Source organism: Nymphalis io, chromosome 3, assembly GCF_905147045.1.
Source record: "Nymphalis io chromosome 3, ilAglIoxx1.1, whole genome shotgun sequence".
NCBI classification, from domain to species: domain Eukaryota; kingdom Metazoa; phylum Arthropoda; class Insecta; order Lepidoptera; family Nymphalidae; genus Nymphalis; species Nymphalis io.
In genome coordinates this window covers 2,909,421-2,927,279 of record NC_065890.1, presented here as the reverse complement: position 1 = coordinate 2,927,279, position 17,859 = coordinate 2,909,421, and the positions used below count along the sequence as shown (strand labels likewise).

Genomic DNA, 17,859 nt, shown 5'->3' with positions numbered 1-17,859 from the left:
ATAATAGAAAAGTGTTATACTGGTGTCTCAAAATTCAAAGATAAACTTAATTTAAAAAAAGATAAATTTTTCAATGTATTTCAATTATTAACAAATAATAAAAAACAAGGCGAGGAATAATAAGAATGTAATTTTCCTAAATAGTATGAAATCTTCTAACACAACTGCTCCTTAACGAAATGATTAATTTTTTTTTTCTGAACAAATTGGACATTTTATTGCTTATAGTTGTGAATGAGAAAGCTCTGCTTTAAATACAATAGCTTTTTCTAATTTATTTGAATAAGTAGTATTATACCTGCTATTGTAAAATATATAGCAATTCTATTACAAGCAATGATTTTTTAAAATAAAGATATCTTATATGGCAGTCGTGGCCGAGCGGTTAAGGCGTCTTACTAGAAATCAGATTCCCTCTGGGAGCGTAGGTTCGAATCCTATCGACTGCGAAATTTTGCTAAATTTCGATTTATACGTGATTTTAATATAGGTGATAACTGTTGCAAATCTAATTGTTAATTTAATTTAAGTGAGTGGGTGGACCTAAGCTAAGGGGAGTTTGCACGAAGTCTTACCACGAATATATAAATTGTAATTACATGACAATTATATTCTATTGTGTGAGCAAACTCTTTTATTTATTTAACTTTTTTTGTAAGTTCCTATATTTATTGTAATACACACGATATAATATAGTACAGTATTGACTGCCACGTTGGTCTAGTGGCTTGATGTAAGGCCGAAGCAAAGGTCCTGGATTCAATTCCCAGATCAGGTCAATGAAAATTTATTGGGTTTTTCTATCGAAAATTCTGAGTAGCAGCCCGGTGTCTGGAAGTTGAAAGTGTGTTCACTCCCGTGCCTCGGAAAGCACGTAAAGCCGTTGGTCCTGCGCCTGAACTCTTTCCGGTCGTGTCGGATTACCGTCCTATCGGATTATGAGAGTTAGGGAATAGAGAGTGCACCTATGTTTGCGCACACCTTTGTGCACTATAATATTTCCTGCGTAGTTGGCTAATCTCACTTGAGATTGGCCGCCGTGGCCGAAATCGGTCTGGAGGACATTATTATAATATAGTATAGTAAGCCTTTTATTCCGCATCAAAATGTTTACAATTCAAATGTTTCTTAGTAGTGTTAGTATATTCAAACTTATTAATCCAGTGTTAGTTACACGATATACACGGCTTTAATATATTTTGCTTACTCTACGAAATGTGTAACAAAATTCTATAAATATAAAAATATAAACGTATCCATAGAGACACGGTGATGGTAATCACTTACCACGATATATTATATTTAAGATTATTATAATTATATGTAATATTAAAAAACCAACGACTATCGCTGCTCCTAGATGGTCACCCATCCAAGTACGGTGTGCCAAGTGCGAGTTTTTACACTTATTCGATAGCGTTAATATTAACTGCGATTTGTGCTGTTTGTATTCCATACAAATGGCTGTCAATGCTATCGAATATGTAAAAAAAAAACTCGCACTAGACACATGACGTCGAACGTTGCTTAACTTCGGTGAAAGGAAGAGAACCGGTGTGTTTAACGTGGTACGTACGTTGGCAAAATGAGTAAATCAGACTAGGACAGTAGGAGTAGTTGAATACTAACAAAAATGCTATATTTTGTTGACAAATGCTTAGAATGTTCTCGAACTTTACCATTCACCTAAGAACATTATACGAACTTCACCTTGTTCGATCTTTATTGGAATTATATATTGACAAACTTCTGCTTCATATGTAATTTTTTATGAATTTAATAATATACATTTATTATATTTCATTATTTACATTAAATCATTAAATATATACAAATAAAACCTAAAAATAGTTGCTGTACAAATCGTGACCGCGTGGAATGGTGGCAAGAATGATAGCAGTATATTATTTATGGTTAATTAAGAGTAGGATAACTTGTCTACTGTTGATTCGGTAGGCTCCTCATTTAGAAAAATCATGTCAAAATGTAATAAAAACTATTATGAAAAGCACCTAAGTCGCTGCCCCTACAAGAAATGGCACCCTGGCCATAGTGTAAACACGCCAATGCTCTGAATTATCATTATGCATATACCTTGGAATAGATGTACTTTTTGTAACTAAAAAAACCTTGCTGTTTGTCCTCCTCGTTTTAAATTGTTACAGCCATTGCAACACTACATGATCCTTCCTTAGCGTTAACTGTTTTTCTAATTGATTCTTATGAACATGACCAATACCGATATTCAGATTGAGTCAAAAGCATTGTTCGTAGTTTAGTAGTAATATTATGTTTACCTGCTATACAATATATTTAAGTTCGAAGATATATTGCATGCGTGTAAAAAAGTCTTGTAATTTTTATTTACTGGATAAAAGCAATGTAGAGATATTTAATTAAATAATAATAGGCTAAGAATATATTGTAAAAGAAACAATAAGAATTTTATGTGACGCAGTCGGTAGGATTCGAACCTACGCTCCCAGAGGGAATCTGATTTCTAGTCAGACGCCTTAACCGCTCGGCCACGACTGCCTTATATGATATTTTTAATTTTAACAAATTCATTGGTCATGATATTCATAATCGACTGCTATTTTCGCTCAATTTCGATATTATAAAAATATGCTATTTTTTATTAGTTGATTACGTGTGGTAGGAAAATTTATATTACTCTTAAAATATGAAATAAATAAAATTAAATAAATATTTATATTGAAAAACTTTTAGTAAACTTAAAATATTCTATTAAACAATCTAGATTATTTATAAGTGTCAATTGTAGTCCACTGCTGGACTCAGGCTTCTACCTAGTTGCACAACAACTCCCTTCGTTGTCAGTCAGGTCTCTCAACCACGTTGCATTTGCCGATCTTTTAGATCACAAACACCCTCGAGGCTTTAAAATTGCGCCGAGAGATAACAGCGCTGACCGTTTCCCATCGACTGTATCACGGCGAGTGCTCTGACGAATTATTCTCTCTAATTCCTGCTTCCCCCTTTCTTCATAAGTCTACGCGGGCTGGATCCCAATGTCACTGCCTAACTATGACATCGATTCCATCGCGCACAAAGAAATTTGACTCCTTTCTTTGTCGCACTTCCAAAAAATGTAATTCTTTACCAGCTCACGTGTTCCCCTCCTCTTACAACCTGTGTTCCTTCAAACGAGGCGTGAGACCTTGCAGGCCCACCTTGCCAGGCGGCTAGTGCAGAACATTCTTAACGAATGTACTGGCCGTCGTCGCCTTTGGACTTTACCACTACTTACCATCACGTGGAGGAGTCATTTGCCTTCCCGGCAAATATAAAAAAATATGCATTCTCCTATCTAGAAAATAATTTATAATATGCATAATGTTGGACGAATACATTTTAAGTTTGTAATACGAATCATTCATTAGCAAGGAAATTTATTAATTCTTTCTTTTTTAGATTTCTTTTAATATATATATATGCTCGTGATAGTTATTGAAAATAAAAATCCTTTTTAATTTTTTGATATTCCAGCCAAACGCGTTAATTTAGTTTGATCGCCTTTCGTCAGGCAAAAGTAACTTACAGTACAGTGCAGTTTAAAGAAGGTCTTTTGGACCAGATCCAAAAGCAAACCTACGACAATTAAATAATAATAATATCATAATATCATAATATGATAAAAAAGTCGGCGTCACCGGACGCCGGGTATAAAGAGTAGAAAAAACTAAAATAATAAAAAAATAGAGTTTCGCTATTAAAACAAATATATCTTTACTGAATTAGCACTAAACAATCAGCGGCAATAGAGAACTGTGGCATAAAAGAACGCATACCGCTTGCCGTCACGGCTGACGAGTCGATCTTACCCCCAAAGCTATTAGGCCGATAATATTTAAAATCAAGATTGTAAAATAAGCCACTTGAAATAAATAGAAAATTTAATCAAAATTCTATAAAAATACGCAGTCGGTAGGATTCGAACCTACGCTCCCAGAGGGAATCTGATTTCTAGTCAGACGCCTTAACCGCTCGGCCACGACTGCCACATGACATGTTCGTAATTTAAAGAATCTTTTAAATTTAAGATACTCTTGTTATTACCAATTAATAAAATAGAAAGGCGAGGACCACGTGATCAAAAACGCTTACCAAACTTTACCAACGTGTAAATAAAAGTAATTTATCGCTCTGATTAAGTATTATATGCTTTGTGCTAGAATTGGAATTTAACATCATTAGATGACCACTATTCCGTTCATCCATTGATCATTAAAATAGTAATCAAACTTATAAGTTGAAGTTACACCTGACCTGTAAATATTGTATTTTAATAAATTTTTTGTTTTTTTTTTTAATAAAATATATATTAGTCTGGTTCTATAGTATCAGTCAGATACTTAACAAAATAATACATCTTAAGCGAGCCTTAAATTTACCGCAAACTAGTAACTACTGACTATTATAAATGAAAGTGAAAATATGGTTCAACAAACTTAGTCTTGTTTGTTTAGAGTATATCTCCTAACCGGTTCCATGGTGTAACGGTTAGCACTCTGGACTCTGAATCCAGCGATCCGAGTTCAAATCTCGGTGGAACCTGCATTTTTATATCAAACTCTTCCACTGGAGAACTTCTTTTGGAAATTGTTAACTTTCATTTAAAATATTTATACCAAAACTGATAACCTAAGATTTATATTTTTATATCAACATGGAGGAAAACTATTTTAGAAAATTTCAGTAGAAATTAGTCGTGACTATGGTAAAAGATCTGCCGAACTGAGATTGATTTTCTGAGAATAGTGTACTCATGTCTGGTAAATCTACTTCCCAAAGTAGGAGGCCTTAGCTCCATAATAGGACATTCAAAGGCAAGACTTTACATATCAGGGAAATATAAGATTTTTATATTATAGGTGGACAGGCAAATTACTGGGCCATCAGATGATAGGCCATACGGTGACCATGTTTCAGTGAATCCAAATTGTCGAGTATGATATTTAAATTATTTTGCAATTCTACACGTGCTAATATTAATGGCAATTGCAAAATGCATCTGACTTTTATATTCATTAATCTAAAAATTCATATAAGTAAGGCATAATATTTAGTAGTATTACATATTTATTTTTACGTTCTTAAATTAAAAATGAATGAGTAATAGAAACTTGGATTGATATCAAATGATACTTGAAAAACACTAACACTTGAGTTATTGGGGTACAATATTAAATAAACAGCTTTAACAGTAACAATCTGTTAATGTCTCCTTTTGAGGAGAAGGTTTGGAGCTTATTCCACCACGCTGCTCCAATGCGGGTTGGTAGAATACACATGTAGCAGCATTTCAATGAAATTAGACACATGCAGGTTTCCTCACGATGTTTTCCTTCACCGTCAAGCATAAGATGAATTATAAACACAAGCACCACTGAATTTTCATGTGCTTAATTTGTGTTTAAAAACACAGCTTTAAACACTAAGCATATTATTAACAAGTTAGTACTTACATAACAATACAGACCAGTACAAGCTTCAGCAGTCTTTAGTAATTAAAGACTGTTTTCCTGATTTTCCAATATGCAGTTATTTATAATTCTATAGAAAACGATAATATTAAAAAAAACGATAACTTTATCTTATGTTTCAATTACTTAATATATAATAATTTCTTTAAGGTTTGAAAAAATCAGGTTCCACCGAGATTTGAACTCGGATCGCTGGATTCAGAGTCCAGAGTGCTAACCATTACACGATGAAACCCGTTGGAATAATTACTCTAAACACAGTAGTCTGCTAAAATATTTTTAATATCAACAGTGCGTTTAAAATAGCCTTCGTAACATGTCAACAAGATTGCTGTTGACTGTTGTGGAGTTCTTTGTCTAGCGGTCAAATCGAAATACTTTATTTAACATAGAAACAACACTTACTTATTGATAGTCAAATTAGAAACTATACCGGTTCGGAAAGGAAACACAGCCCTGAGAAGAACTGGCGAAAGAACCTCAGTCAGTGTAAAAAATAATAAATAAATTAAAATTGTGAGTTTAATCCCATCGTTACATGCTTCTCATAAAAATGCAATATCATCAGCCGGACCAACGAACAAACTAACAAACATTGCAAATTAAATAAACGCTTTTAATTATAATAATAATGACGTTTAATAAAAAATTATTCGATCGCAGTAACTTGTATAAATCTTATGATTTATAAAATACTTTTGATTAAGGAGGCAAAATTGTTGCATGAGTTTTTGGTACAAAAATAAATTGAAAACTTATATTTTCCCAGTATAACAACGAGATAAATACATTTAATACGATTTTTTCTAATTTTTTTCTTTAATTTAAAAATAAATAAATAAATGTAACATTCTAAAACAATAGTGAATTTAAAAAAAAGTATTTATATCAGGAATATAGTATAATTGATAACTTAAGAGGAAAATTGCCCTTTTAAACAAAATGTAATATGTGCTATATTATAATTTTGTAAGTATAACATCGAAATACAAGTACTTTTTAAAATAATAAAGTTGAAATGTTCAAGAAGGTTCAATCGCGCTAAGGATGGCTAGCCATCAATGTCAAATATAACCAAAGATGGACATATCCATACTCCTTTGATACGTGTACATCAAAAATGGAACGTAAATTTTTTGGAAAGTGCCGAATAGTCCCGAGGCGCGCCGCTTATCCCTCATTGTAACTCGATAAGATATTTATTGGCGGGAAACATTCGAAAATGGAATGGCTCCTTGGCGGTTACTCGACGTCGCCATAACGCGCACGTCCGCTAGCATTCTACATTTTTATTTTGTCAATATTTAATGTGACGCCCAGAAAGAAGGAAGCATACATGATGTACAGGAAATATGTTTGCAAGGATATATTTACTTTTATATAAAAAAAACCTATATATGTAAAAGTTTATAATTGTTGTATATTTTTGTTGTTTCTTTGTGTTTGTACATCGCTCGTATATTAAGCAATAATCTAATTAAAGTGATAAGAAACATAATACGATTATATTGGCTTTGTATACATATATACCGATTTAAAACAATATGTTCTTAATTGAAAATTAACCATGATGGGTTTGTCTAAAGATAAATCTCATAGAAATGTAACATAACCTCATGTATTGCAGACACGTCTTCGAGCATACATTTGTATGCGGACGCTAAGCGACCAACATAAAATATTATTTTTTACCAATACACAAACCTCGTACATCAAAACTACGTAAATCAAAATGAAGTAAATTATACATAAATAGAGTAATAATTTCATTTACAGTTTCACTCTAGTACTTCCCTATTCCGATCATTCCGATATTTACGATACATACAAAAAAGTAAATAGGATTTACAAGCAGATGAATAGTTAAGGTAAAAGCGGAATTGTATCCCTAACCTTATGGAGGATATTATATATTATCTAAACATAACATTTATAGTGATTTTAAATAGCGATTTTAAAACTTTAAGCTAGTGTCAGTACAGGCACAAGGGACATAACATCGTAGTTCCCAAGGTTGGTGATGCATTGGCGATGTTCGGTTAATATTTCTTATGTCGCTTCAATTTATATAGTATAAAAGAAAAACTACTGCTTGTCGATTGCACTACACGATTATTTTCATAAATTAGTAAGCATGATTATTGACAGGTATCTATAATCAGGCGTCAAGAAGTTTTCATACTAAAATGACATTTTCTCGGTAAGAACAAATTCTTGTAATGCTTAATTGCCAAGCTATGGTAGCAGCCGAAGTTCCTATAGATATGATATAGACTCGTTATCAGATGGCCATTTATTTCCAGGCATATTTCTTAAGTATACAAGCGATACTTGAAGTAAACTGAAACGAAACGAAGCATGCAAATCAGTCAAGGGTTGACAAGTATTTACGAGCGACAAGTATGAAAAAACTTCTCGAACTACCCACTTTTCATTTCAAACGTAATCTACGACGACAAATGGTTCGGACCTGAATACATTTTGTTACTTTTTTCCGCGTTTCGCCCTCTGTCATTTATTTTTCGTCTGGCATAAAACCTTTTTTCTTTCGCCTTGAAATTATTAAAGCGGTTGCGCTTATTAAAGTTTGAATATTATTTTTAAATTAAGAACATGAAAAAGGTACTTTTGGAGTAAATGTTTTTTTAATAGCATTTAATTCAGAATTGCAATGGATTTGTTTCAAGTAAACAAAACAATTGTATTTTATTTTTGGCTCTATAATGCTGTCATGTTTGATATTCTTTTTTTGGACTATAAAATTAGTCAAATGAAAGAAACTTCTCCTTGGACAGATATCATTGTATAGTTGTAAACAAATATAACAAAGGTATTTGCTAGATTTTTTTTTCCTACGGCTTACAATAAAAACTCATCAAAAGACACTCCAAGGCGAGTATATCCCCCTCCACAATCAAACCCCGTGTCGTACCCTTTTACAGAACTCGGAGAACGATTTGTTCAGCCGTCCGCGGCGACACAATATTACTGGGAAGACTGATGATCTTGCACTTGGCCTTTAATAAAATATTTACTGGTACGTGAATACTGGTACAATGGCTTTTATTATTTGCGATTTTATTATTGTGTTTCTGAAAAAAAGATTTTTTTTGTTATAAATAGGGATTATTTGTTAATTTTTTAGGCTGATCACCTTCGCAGCTTGCTCTATGGACATTTATACTCTTCATACTAAAAAGAGAAGTAACTGTGCAAATAAATAAACACCTTGTGTCTAATTATGGCTGAATCGCCATTCGAACCCAAGGTTGATGGCGCATTGGCGAAGTAAGTATGGTTAACATTTCTTAAAATGTCAATGTCTATGGGCGTTGGTGACCACTTACCAGCAGGTGGCCCTTATGCTCGTCCTCTATAAAAAAGAAAAACGTCGTCGTCGTCTATAAAAAAAACCTAAATTAATTCCTTAAAAGCGTTTTATCAAGAAAGATTAAAAAATAGTATAATTTAATATTATAATATATTTAAATCAGTACAAGTAATGAAGAAAAAAGAACAGGTTCCACCGAGATTTGAACTCGGATCGCTGGATTCAAAGTCCAGAGTGCTAACCATTACACCATGGAACCTCGTTATGTGTTGCTAATTTTACTCGTATGTCTTTTTTATTGTATTTTAATAATTAACAATCTGAACTAATAATTAATTAGAGAACAATTGTGTAAATATACCGTTCTTTGTATAAATTCGATAAATATTTAATGCTAATTGCTTAATTGCTTATGGTGTCATTGTTTCTAAGCGGAGGCGCCCATTTTCCATCTAGTTGCTTTAAATGTCGTTGTATTCATAAATTGTTATTAATTAAATTAACAATAATTTAAATTACAGAAATAAGTTAGTATGATGTTTTTTTAGGACAAACTTGCGGATCACGGAATTATCTCCAATGAATGCATATGCCGCAGTTGTATCCACCAAGGAGCTGAGTGCAAGGAGAGGAATTACTGGTGGTAGGGCAAGCTCGTCTGGATAGGTACCACCCACTCATAAGATATTTTACCGCAAAATAGCAGTACTTGGTATTGTTGTGTTCCGGTTTGAAGGGTGTGTGAGCCAGTGTAATTACAGGTACAAGGGACATAACATCTTAGTTCCCAAGGTTGGTGGCGCATTGGCGACGTGGGCGATGTTTAATATTTCTTACAATGCCAATGTCTATGGACGTTGGTGACCACATACCATCAGATGGCCCTTATGCTCGTCCGCCTTCCTATACTGTAAAATAAGGAGCAATACAACAGGGAGATGGAATAATTTCTCCCCTCAAAAAAAGGATGGCGTAAACCACAAGCAGTGGTACACCTTACGGTTGTTACTTTCCTTGTACTTTTACAGTCTTACTTATGAATGTTGTTTAGGGTGATTAGTTAAACAATGCTGTGTCTTCTTCTTTTGAATGACAAATCAATAATGATAAGTAACGTTTATAAGAAAGACTAATCAATTTTATCTTTCATTATTGAAAAAATAATATACGAAGGAGTTATGTCGGAAGATTTTTGAATTTGTTTAATCTCTATATAGTTTAGTTCACTATGTATATCATGATGCTTTAATAATTATAAACATAATGGATGAATGGCGTACATACATTAACTAGGTAATTGTCTCGCCTTCGCATAAGTAGACAAGAAGAAAAATGTATTTTGGATAGGATACGCGTAAAATCCGTTCTTAGTGAGCGTCTATGACGGGGAAGGTGGAACTGTGACAAATTCCAAGATATTTTAGGAGATATAGTGATGAGTGGTATTTCGCTTATGTATTTAATACTAGATAAATAATCAACACAAAAACATAAAACTGTCAATTACTTATCATCAACTTCTTGCTTCATGACACCTTCTTCCACTTATTTCTAAAAATGGTCATTATATATATTATGTTTTCTAATTAATATAAATATTAAAAACATACTTACATGTGACAATGATTTAACTTTTTTGGCAAACTGGTCGTATAATTGCGGAGTTATTAAATCCGGTTCAATGGTGTAACGGTTAGCACTCTGGACTCTGAATCCAGGGATCCGAGTTCAAATCTCGGTGGAACCTGAATTTTTATACCAATGCTGTTAGTAAGATTTTATGTGATTAACTAACTCTCTCCTACTGGATAGTCGTAGTTTTACCAACTGAATACAAATTTATATTTCATAAAAGCATCTGCCGCATGGACCGAGTAAGTTTAAATATATTACATATTTTCTTTGGTCATGCAGGTGTTGCCGTAGCCTGTTCCGGTAAATACCTGCACGAGATAGCGGGAGACATCCCCTTCCGGCCACGAGTGTGAAGCGCTACTGTAAACGGCGTATCACACCGTGACGGAGTGTGCTGCGTGTGTGCCGCGGGTTATAGTTGCTAGTTGGTCTTTCGGCGAGAGTGTCATATCTTGGACGGAGCTATTCAAAGTCGACGCGATGTGCGCCTTCTCCCTTGGCCGTAATCGTCACCGGGGATAGTGGGGTACGCTGTATGTCAAGAAACCCCTTAGAAATGGAGACTTACATAGGCTGGTCGACAGTCGGGGCGAAATGGTAGCATGCGCAAGCGATCCCATGATGTCTCCCTAATAGACAGAGTGGTTATCGCTTGTTTTTCGTGGATATTCTGACGCCCTGGGCGCACTTAATGGAATAGTCTCTGGCGATTTCGATTTTCGACATACCCACTCACTTCATGCGGCCTTATTGTTCATGACAGCGAGCTCTTCGTCTTTTCTAGGCAAACTTAAGGTCGAAAGAGACCAAAAAAAGACAAGTAGGATTGTGCATGACATAATAATATATAAAGACATTATGATATATACATGAATGACTTATGAATGAAGTTACATTAACTGTAGAAATAAATTAATATATAGATAAAATGTAATTAAATTCTCGCAAAACAAACATCGCTAAAAGGCAAGATAAATATCTTTAATGTAATTATCAGCTCAATTAAGGAAAGCTAAAATCTCTGAGATGAAGTTTCGCCGGTTCTTCTCTAATAAAAATCTAGTTAAAAATAAAATTAAAACACTTCCATCACTCATTGCTGAAAGTAACTTAACTTACAAGGTTTTTTTTTCCATTGTACAACACATCTAATTTTTTTTTAATATAAGGTTAGTTATTGAAATATATTAACGTTTACCTGTAGGTAACGAATGATAAAATAAAAAACTCAGGTTCCACCGAGATTTGAACTCGGATCGCTGGATTCAAAGTCCAGAGTGCTAACCGTTACAACATGGAACCCGTTATATGATTCGATACTTTTAGCTTTAACTTTATTTTAATTGTATAATTGACTTATAATAAGAAAGCAGTTGTGTAAATATATAAATGTACATAAATGCCTTCCAATTTACATATATATACGTAAGAAATTGCATGTAAAACACGTGAACCGATACGGCCCAACTTGAGATTATCGATTATGATTTCATATGAATTTTCTCCGTCAATTAAAATCCGTATCCCAAAAAGGTCAGTCGTACATCCCAAAAAACAAAGATCTTTTAAAAAATGGTGCAGGATGCTTCTGCAAGCCAAATAAATACTCGTTATTTTAAATCAGCATAAAACGCCTCTCTAGTATAGCAGTAGTATAAACAGTGACTGAAAAAATATAATAATGAAAAGTCTGTTTGCTGTCTTTACGGATTTCGGTATATATTCAAGCTACCTGCGCAGGATATATTATAGTGCACAAGTATATGCGCAAAATTCAAATGCGCTCGCACGATTCAATTTAAATTTTGTTCTAAATAATTAATAAATAAGTCGTACTCCATACAATATACCTAATATTTGTAGATATAAAAAACGTTAAGTTAGTTACTACTTAGAGAGAGTTAGTTTATTTACATACATTATATATATATATTAAAGAAAAAAATAAAAACTTTTAAAAATGAAGTTGTAATGTAAATAATAAAAATTAGAAAAGTACCTATAGCGACATTTTAAAAGTTCACATTGGAAACGAATTGATTATCTTCAGACCGATTCAAAATAAAAATATATACCTACATTAATTAAACGCAGGAAAATTGAGTACTACCGTAATTTGATTTTCTATTTTTCACGAGTGAGATATGAAGTGAGTTTTTATAGAATCACAGTAGAAGTCGATTATATCTTAAAAATATTATATTATGACATATTATTAACTTAAATAAGAAAAAAAAAGATTCCGTGTTTATTTGTACGCCAAACAGTAAATGTCCCACTGCTGGGCTAAGGCTTGCACTTTTTTTGAGTGATAGATTTAGAGCGTATTCCACCATACTACTCCAATTCGGGTGGCTGGATACACATTGAGAGTTCATGTGTGTTTCATCAAAATATGATAAAATTCAATAATATGCATATACTCTGACAATAAATGATTGTGATTATGTTTTATATTATTTAATTACTATTGTAGTTACATAATGATAATGGCGTATATAATAAATAGGTTAAATAATGTTTACCAAAAATGAACATACAATGAAATATATATTGATATTTTTCTAACGAAAACGCCTGTCGTTTTAAAATTGCAATACGATCGAATGATTATCCAGAACAAATAACGGGTTCCATGGTGTAACGGTTAGCACTCTGGACTCTGAATCCAGCGATCCGAGTTCAAATCTCGGTGGAACCTGAATTTTTTGTTATTAGTATTTTTTATTTATTTCATATTATAGGCGGACTGGCAGATGGGCCACCTGATAGTAAGAGGTCACAACCGCCCCTAGATATTGGCATCGTAACAAATATTAGATAAATCCAGATATCAACAATGCGCTACCAACTTATAGAACTAAAATGTCTCTTGTGTCTGTAGTTACACTGGCTCACTCACCTTTCCAACCAGAACACAACAATTTCAAGTATTCTTGTTTGGCGGTAGAATATGTCATAAGTATGTAGTATCTACCGAGTTTGCATAAAAACCATCACGTAAATGACATTATACACCATACATACAAAATTTATTCATAAAAAAATGCAATACAAAATCAATAGAAGAATATGTGTCAAATTAAATCTCCTCCACAAGTTACTCGTCACAATGCTTGCTGTCATTTGTTAATAGAAATGCGTTCATAAACGTCATTTATCGGGTGATTAGTTATACAATGCTGTCTCCTTCTTTCGAATGTCAAATCATCAATGACAGAAAGAGCGAAATCTGTGTTTAACCAAGACAGCCGCGATCCAACGTTTATGAGTAAGGTTCTAAATATTTTTATATGAACATAATTTTGTTTTTATTATTACAATATAACAGTTATGTAGTTACATACAAAGTATCACTCTAGGGAAATTTTGTATCAATATATTCGTTGCTGTCACTCCACGAGATGAAGCCTCCTCATCCAATACATTGGAAATCTTAATCCAATACGCTGCGACAGCAAATGATTTATACTGGGAAGCGATAGCGATCAGTCGCGGTAAAATGCCGCTGATAATAAAAAAATATTATTAGAAGATTTCTTGAACTAAGAACTATGTGACTATTACGTAGTTATGTTATCATCCTCATATAGTAGTATTTTATTAGATAAGTATTATATCGTGTTTGTATGTGATATAGTATAACAGTAACAGCCTGTAAATGTCCCACTGCTGGGCTAAGGCCTCCTCTCCCTTTTTGAGGAGAAGATTTATTCCACCACGCTGCACCAATGCGGGTTGGTGGAATACACACGTGGCAGAATTTCGATGAAATTAGACACATGCAGGTTTCCTCGCGATGTTTTCCTTCACCGAAAAGCACGAGATGAATTATAAACAGAAATTAAGCACATGAAAATTCAGAGGTGCTTGCCCGGGTTTGAAATCACGTTCATCGGTTAAGATTCACGCGTTCTTGCCACTGGGCCATCTCGACTGATATAGTATGCATGTATGTATATATGACAATTGAATAGTTTTGTCATTTTTCTTTTGTGTGTGTATGTAAGTGTGTATGTAGGTGTCCTTCCTCCACTAATTCCGCAAAACTAGAAATAATTTGTATGAACTGAACCTGTTGTACCTTTTTTTGTGTAAAAGGTACAATAATAAATATAAGTGTTTGGTAGCGTCTTCCGATTAATTTATTACCTACCTACCTACCTAATAATAATAATTTTGTCTTGTCATTGTTAAACATGGTGGAAAGAGTAGAGAAACGTTGTTATTTGAAGTTAATATTATAAGAGTATTAGTTTACAGTTACAGTTTACTAATTGATTTTCTTAATATTTGTTTTGATTGGTTTATTTTGATATTTTAGGATACATATTATCATTATTCATCATTACCATACAGCATTCATAATCAAAATATACTTTATTCAAGTAGGATTCCACTAACAGTTCACGTGTACTTTTATTATTTTAATATTTATTATTATATAAAACCAGCTTTATTAAGCTTTTAGTTCATAGTTTAAATATATTATTTTAACTGTGTAGCTCAAGTTAGCTGTTTTTAAAATTTGTAATAAAAATGTTAACATATATTATTTAGCTTGTGTGTACATTTTAGCGTCCCAACTACGTTCGTAATCCACTCCGCAGCGTACACACCTGCGCGCAATCACATAATGATAGCTGAAAGGGATTTTTTGTCTCATTCTCGTGTCCGTATGAAACAACGTACGGTTATTGAAATCGATGTTACACGTTGATTAAAAATCGACGAAAAACTGTGAAGAGAATTTTTCGCTGCCTCTATTTTTTTATGTCTGTGGCATACGATTTATATACATATGATAAAATTGGGCTGAATGTGTTCGTGCAACTTTTTTTATAAGAGTGTTTGCGATGTTTCTAAACATAAATGCTATTCATATATTCATTTTATTTGGAAAAAGCTGTGCACCGTTTTTGTATTATACAGGATGACTTGTTGAATACTATCAATATTTTAGGAGGATATTCGGTACATGATTCTCATTCGAATTATGTAAAAAAATAGGTACTTAATTTTTGACCAAATTTACAAAAAATTAAATTTAAATAAATGAAGTGTGGATACAAGATGGCGGCGCCGGCCCGGCGCCGTCGGCGGCGCCGGCGGCGCGTGCGGCGTGGTGATGTTCTGTGCCGCTTGACACCCGCAACACCTGCCCCGCGGCCAATTAGTCGGACGAGCGCTGCCGTAAGGTTCGTATGTCCGTTTTCCCGCGCGCGCGCCTAGCGATCGATCTTAAGCGTATTAGGTATACGCTTAAGATCGATCTGTCGTGTGTGATTCATCATTAATAATTAAGTATGGCTTATCAATACACAAATGTAGAATACCTGGACATGGTTCGTGCTTATGCGCGTGCGAATGATAGCTTACCGGGTGCTATCAATTTGTACCGGGAGATGTTCCCCAATCGCCGAGTACGTACTGCCAGCGTAATCTTAAACGCTAATCAAAGGCTACGAGACTTTGGACAGTTCCGTACTCCAACACATGCCCAAGGACCGAGCAGGAGCGGCATACCCTGTCTCCCTACAAGCAGACATTCTCGAGTATTTCGAGAACAATCCAGAAGCGAGTACTCACCAGTGCTTTCGAAAGTGTTAAAAGTGACCCATTCGAGTTAAATCATGTGAAAGACAATATGCGTAAACGTGCCGAACTGTGTATCACACGAGAAGGAGCTCACTTTGAACATTTGTTAAGGTTAGTGTAGTTATGTAGGTAAATAGTTTAGTTTAATGATTGACAATCGTTGTAAATAAGTATAATTCCATTTTTAAATACGCCGGAAATACCAAGATAGGTAAACAGTTCATATTAATTTTTGTCCCAAGTTCACATCATTTACCTAGTCAACAAATTTGTTGCTTAAACGAGTGCAATATCTTGGTATTTTTGCCTATCCTAAGCCAGGATTAAAGTATGAAAAGGGATTGGATCATGCTTGTTTATCAAAGGTAGCCTGCTTCCCTGTTAACACGTGGCGGCGTTTGGATGTAGGTATACTACCGCGCGATAACTAAATGTACCTACCTGTTTTGTGTCGACAGCGCAGCTAGGGTGTCCACACGACGCGTAATTAATTACATAACCCTTGGTTAACTTTACTTAGCAGTTTTTTAATATTTATGTAATATGTATTTTTTTTAATCATATATGATCGTCAAAAATCACGTCCTTAAGTATCGATAGCATTCAACCAGTCACCTGTATAAATAATTATTTAAGTTACCGGTTGTTATAACTTTTGATAAATTAAATACTCCAAATATTTATATATATATGATATTAAATTACATAAACATTTCAATACTTTTGTGCTAATCTTATCTATACCACTACTTGCATTCGAATCAAGATCCCCTATCAGTCTTTCAATCTCACAAAAGCTACACGGTTTGAATGTTACAAGTTCATGTTCATTGATTGTATTAATTGTGTGTAGGATGCTGTGGTGTCGTGTTGGTATTCTTTTTGCTAAGAGGAAACCTATTGTTGCGAAATATTTGTTAAATACGTTACAAATATCGTTTGTATCAGAAATTATTTTTGATTTTACTATTATTTTAGAGGGAGCACAACTTTGACTTATTTTATTACTACATAATTTATTAACTAAGGTCCAAATTTTATTAGGATTCTTTGCGTTGTTTGTAAATAGTTTGTAATAGTATGTATCTTTTGTATTTTGTATTAACGTACCTATTTCATTTCTCTTTGAATAAAATTGATTTTTTACATACTCATTGTCGGGATTGTTTTTATATTGCGTCCATAAAAAGTTCCTCTGACTTATTCCATCGACGATATCTTTGCTTATCCAATCATCTCTTATGTGGTTTAAAATTTTGGTTTTTCTTTCTTTACAGTCCATAACATATTGTTTTATTATATTTTCAAGCTCTGTATAGTTCTCAATTGAGTTAATCAATTGCGAGGACTCTAGGGAACTGTACAACTTTGTGTAATCTATAGCTTCATAAGTGGTTCGTATTCTTTTTGGAGCTTTGAATTTATTCAATTGAACTAAATAATTTATTGAATTGTTTTTGTGATCTGATTATAGATAAACATTTAAATTTTATTTATTTGCCTAAATATATGCCAAAGTATTTGTAAGAATCTACTTCTTTAAATAAATGCGATTGCGACTTTCTAAAATCGGACAAATATCGATTCCTTTTAGAGTATTGATTATTCCAGAAAATTAAAAAGATACTATGGTATTCGATTTTTTTCCATATACGTTTGAAATGGAATCCATACCAAAACATTCATTGATATTTTTAAAGCAAATAATTTATGCAGAACAAACGCTACACTTAGCGGCAGCATTCGCGGAATATTAAAAAAAAAATGTTCGTTTTCAGTGCAACATGT

General features: G+C 33.4%; 9 non-coding genes across 9 annotated transcripts; 4 read left to right on the top strand and 5 right to left on the bottom strand.

Moving 5' to 3' along the window:
- Nucleotides 1-367: 367 nt before the first annotated feature.
- On the top strand, nt 368-449 carry Trnas-aga (transfer RNA serine (anticodon AGA)). The gene has a single exon. It is a non-coding gene; the product is annotated as a tRNA-Ser (tRNA).
- A 2,004-nt stretch (nt 450-2,453) lies between these two features.
- On the bottom strand, nt 2,454-2,535 carry Trnas-aga (transfer RNA serine (anticodon AGA)). The gene has a single exon. It is a non-coding gene; the product is annotated as a tRNA-Ser (tRNA).
- Nucleotides 2,536-3,940: 1,405 nt separating this feature from the next.
- On the bottom strand, nt 3,941-4,022 carry Trnas-aga (transfer RNA serine (anticodon AGA)). Its single transcript has one exon. It is a non-coding gene; the product is annotated as a tRNA-Ser (tRNA).
- Nucleotides 4,023-4,506: 484 nt separating this feature from the next.
- Trnaq-cug (transfer RNA glutamine (anticodon CUG)) lies at nt 4,507-4,578 on the top strand. Its single transcript has one exon. It is a non-coding gene; the product is annotated as a tRNA-Gln (tRNA).
- A 1,092-nt stretch (nt 4,579-5,670) lies between these two features.
- Nucleotides 5,671-5,742, bottom strand: Trnaq-cug (transfer RNA glutamine (anticodon CUG)). Its single transcript has one exon. It is a non-coding gene; the product is annotated as a tRNA-Gln (tRNA).
- A 3,283-nt stretch (nt 5,743-9,025) lies between these two features.
- Trnaq-uug (transfer RNA glutamine (anticodon UUG)) lies at nt 9,026-9,097 on the bottom strand. The gene has a single exon. It is a non-coding gene; the product is annotated as a tRNA-Gln (tRNA).
- Nucleotides 9,098-10,513: 1,416 nt separating this feature from the next.
- Nucleotides 10,514-10,585, top strand: Trnaq-cug (transfer RNA glutamine (anticodon CUG)). Its single transcript has one exon. It is a non-coding gene; the product is annotated as a tRNA-Gln (tRNA).
- A 1,118-nt stretch (nt 10,586-11,703) lies between these two features.
- On the bottom strand, nt 11,704-11,775 carry Trnaq-uug (transfer RNA glutamine (anticodon UUG)). Its single transcript has one exon. It is a non-coding gene; the product is annotated as a tRNA-Gln (tRNA).
- A 1,327-nt stretch (nt 11,776-13,102) lies between these two features.
- On the top strand, nt 13,103-13,174 carry Trnaq-cug (transfer RNA glutamine (anticodon CUG)). Its single transcript has one exon. It is a non-coding gene; the product is annotated as a tRNA-Gln (tRNA).
- Nucleotides 13,175-17,859: the final 4,685 nt, after the last annotated feature.